This window comes from Copadichromis virginalis, linkage group LG11 (assembly GCF_057382275.1).
Source record: "Copadichromis virginalis isolate Kocher_CV1m ecotype Utaka linkage group LG11, C_Virginalis_male_GT1.1, whole genome shotgun sequence".
NCBI classification, from domain to species: Eukaryota; Metazoa; Chordata; class Actinopteri; order Cichliformes; family Cichlidae; genus Copadichromis; species Copadichromis virginalis.
In genome coordinates this window covers 6,171,979-6,176,265 of record NC_140628.1, presented here as the reverse complement: position 1 = coordinate 6,176,265, position 4,287 = coordinate 6,171,979, and positions in this window count along the sequence as shown.

The following is a 4,287-nucleotide window of genomic DNA, read 5'->3' as shown; positions in this document are numbered from 1 at the left end:
TCTCCAGCCTTCTGATTTCAAGCTCCAGCTGAGCTTGTCTGGCCTGTGCCTTCTCTTTGGCCTCCAAATGGAGGCATGCCAACCGTACCTTTAGTAGAGCTCCATCCCTGCCTTCTTAACTCCCAGAAGAAAGTGGATCATAGCGAAGGAGTGTGTGTAGTGTCTTCCCTGCTTATCCACCTCACCATTCACACTGGGACCATCCTTATGGTCCTCCTCAAACAAAGCACCTCGGCTTGGCACAATGGAAATCTCAGGCAGATCAGGAGCTTGAATCAGGCCAGTTTCCACAAACATATCCACTACTAGAGCTTTTAAATCATTCTTTTGGGACCTGCAGCTTAAAGTGGTCCTCAATTTGCAGCAAATCACACTTGCAGCAATTAGAGCTCAATAGACGCTGCTAAAAAGTGTTCCAGACAAAATGCAGCTGGCATAGCGCTTAACCACAAATGAAATGATTACACTAAGACAAACACATTTTCACTTCCAGAAACAGGGATTCCCTTTGTGAGATCCTCGACGAGCCCCCACTTATGTTACGACCCAGCTCTGCTATGGGACAGGGGAAGTAACAAAAATGAGATTCTTACGAGGGAAATCAGTGTTGAAAAAGTTTTATTACCAAAAAAGCTCAGAGAACTGAAAAAAAACAACAACACAAAAACAACTTGCACGCTTACGGCTTCAACCTTCAGAAATCAAAATTAGTCTCACAGGCCATAGCAAAACTAATATTATTCAAGAGAGTCTCACATTTTAGACAAAGTTTTGTAGACAAGGCTCACAGACAGAAGCACATGGGGCAGACTGCACACTCAGTACAAAGCTCAGTTCATACCACAGACTTTCCCTAGAGGTGCAAACCACAGGTTCCCAGGCAGCCAATTGTCTGTCTGGGTTGTCAAACTCGAATTTGGCTGGCCAAACAGTTAAACCTGCTGCTTGTTCTGCTCGATCCACCAATACCCACCACCACACTCAATCAGGTTTTTGCACTAATCACTCCCCAAACCAAATCCGTCTGCCTGGTCACATCTGGAAACTATTGGGAAACACTCTCCTTCTTCCCCCATCGCCTTCCTTGACACACCCCTAATCCTTGGTTATCCATAGCTATGAAAAAACAATCCTCATGATGATTGATCAGGTCACAAGATTACCAGTTGGAGTTTATTTTGCCTCACAAACTGCCTAACCCTATCTTCAGTAATCCATGAAACAGCACCTGCAGTCTTTACACCACCGGATCTCTCCTCAGTTCCCCAGGAGTATCGTCACCTTCAGAATGTCTTAAGTAAGGATAAGATCTTGTCCCTTTCATAGCCCACTGTGCCATTGACATCCTTCCTGGCGCTCCGTTGCCTTTTAGCAGAGTCTACTGTCTCGGCCTGAGAGGGAGGCAATGGAGACGCATATCCAAGATTGTTTGGCAGCATGTATCATCTGTCTGTCTTCCTCCCTGTTAGATGCAAGGAGAAATGCTGGCAATCGACAGTAAGTGACGGAAGTGACGGACAAGGTAAACGACTCATGTTGTAACTGACGTCAGATGCTGGAGATTTTGGCGAAAAAATTAAAGCGAATGGTAGTTCACATTTGAACAAATTCCTTTAAGCTTCAGTATTACCAAATACACTTATCAATTGTCTTATAACTAACAACTCGTCCCTGTACCAAAGACGCCACGTCCCAGTGGCCCCCAGGATTACAGGCCCGTGGCACTGACCTCCCACATCATGAAGACCCTGGAAAGGCTCATCCTGGACCAGCTGCGACCCATAGTAATACCACATCTGGATCCCCTTCAGTTCGCTTATTAGCCTCGTCTCGGAACTGAGGACGCCATCATCTACCTGCTCAATTGTGTCTACACCCATCTGGACCAGCCGGCGAGCACTGTGAGGGTCATGTTTTTTGACCTTTCTAGTGCTTTCAATACCATCAGGCCGACCCTCCTGGGTGATAAGTTAGCAGCGATGCAGGTGGATGCTTCTCTGGTGTCCTGGATTGTTGATTACCTGACAGGAAGACCACAATATGTACGTCTCCCACAGTGTGTGTCTGACAAGGTGATCAGCAACACAGGGGCACCACAGGGGACTGTCCTCTCCCCCTTCCTCTTCACCCTCTACACTACAGACTTCAGCCACTGCACAGAGACCTGCCATCTTCAGAAGTTTTTTTTTTTTTTTTTTTCTCTTGCCTATCCCCTTTGGCTCTTTTGCCATCAGAATTATTGTCTAAAGGCAAAGAAAGATGCCCAACGGATTTACTTTACCAAATTGACCATCCCAACCTTGCCATAATGGTCCATTTGATTCGCCTTTTATTGTTTATTTTATTTTCACTTGCTGACTTGACTGGAGGAAAGAAGGGGAGAAAGAAAGAGGGAAAGAGAAACAGCTGAGAAGAGGGACGGGGGAGAAGGGCAAAAAACAAAAACCAACAGAATGGGCAGGAAAAAAAAAGAAGGAAAAAAAAAGCATATATCGATCACCTGGATCACCTGTTGAGAAAGAAAAAAGAAAACAAGCAGAAGAGAACAAGAGTAATAGAATAAACAACATCACAATGATATATGGGAACATGACAGTAAATACTAAATATTAAACATTATTGTGCAGCACATAAGATCAACAGACGCCCATCCCCAGACACAAAGAACCACCAACGCACCGATGTCTGAGGGAGTCCACCACTGGCAGGGGAAGTGGTGGTGGGGGGAGATAGACCTCCAAACCTTGGAGGGCTTGAGATGTCCCCAGAGAGGTGGCGTCTGATACCCAACCTGACATATAGACACAGACATACAGGCACACACAGACACAAACATCCATTCCCACCCTCATGCTCTCATATGCACTTACTCCACACTCAACCAACGTGGAGACAGACATAAAGAGACGCTGTACACACGATCACACTCCCCAAGCGTACTCTACGAACCGGGTCTAGGTACCCTTGCCCCTGGAGGGGGGAACTGCACCCAGACCCAGGTGGTGTTACCCTTTTCCCTGCGGTGGGGAGAGGCAGACCGCCCCGACTCCGCAGCAGCAGGAAGGCCCCACACTCCAGACCGCAGTCGAACGGCCAACTCCACCTAGCCCCCCCGCTCCAGCAGGCCGCAGAGAATGGGGGTGAGAGAAGACTCCAAACCTCCCTCCACCCGCTCATTGTAGTGTTGATACATGTGTGTTCTAAGGTGCAATTAAAACCCAGGAGGGCATGGAGCTACCTGCCAGAGAGCAGCAGGTAAGCGCATAGTCCCTCCTGCTAGCCCTCAATGTCTACGTGTATTTAAAATTGAGAGGGGTGGGGTGTACACCCTGATGGTAATTTGGACTCCATGTATCGTGCCCACCCCCAAGATCCTATATGTATGTGTAATGAGAGTGTGAGTAATGTGAATGTCTAAGTTGTGGGATAAAATTGAGGCAGAGGCAGCCAGAAGGGGACAGAGGGGGGGGTAGCCTCCTCTGCACCCTGGTGACATACCCCTACTCCAAGGCCCTGCATGTGTGGGTGGTTGTGGTGGAGCGGGAAGAGGGAGGCAGCTGGAGATGGGGAGGGAAGGAAGGGAGGGGCAGGTGACCCCTCCCTGGGGCCAGCTCCCCCGCTGACCCCAGTAGGCACTCCCATACTCTGCGACCCGCCAGGGAAAGGGGGCCCAGGCCCATCCAGACCGGGGCCCAGTGCAGCAGCGCCCCCCCGGCCCCACAGAGCCCGGGACAGTCCACCCAACCCCACCACAGAGAAAACTGCACCCACCCCACCATCCACTCATCTTCCAGACTACATGAGACAATAGACGCCCAGGCCGAGATCTTCCTCCACCTCTCCTGTATCTCCCCCTCCTGCAGAGAGTTCCTGAGGAGAGTAAAGCTCCTGCAAGGTGTGACAATCTCCCCCACCAGTTGAAGAGCCCCCCAGGTGGCTCGACGCACCGGCGGCACCCTGCGCCAGGGATGGGCCCCCATGCACCCACCCGCCCACAACCCCGGCAACACACAAACCAGGACCCAAGGCCCCGAGGCCCGGCCAGGGCCCCAGCCCAGAGACGGAGCGCCCCCAGAACCTCACGCCCATCCCGGACCCACCCAGGGGCAGACAGGCTACCAGGTCAGTAACCCACGTCCATCAGCACAGACCCTCCCCTAGACCCGCTGCACGCAGCCACGAGGAAACAGTCACCCAAGAGCCAAAAGAGCCCCCAACTGGACATGACCGCTACCCCGGGTTGAGCCCCCCAAGGAAGATGCCTCCGGGGAACCCCCCGACGCCCTA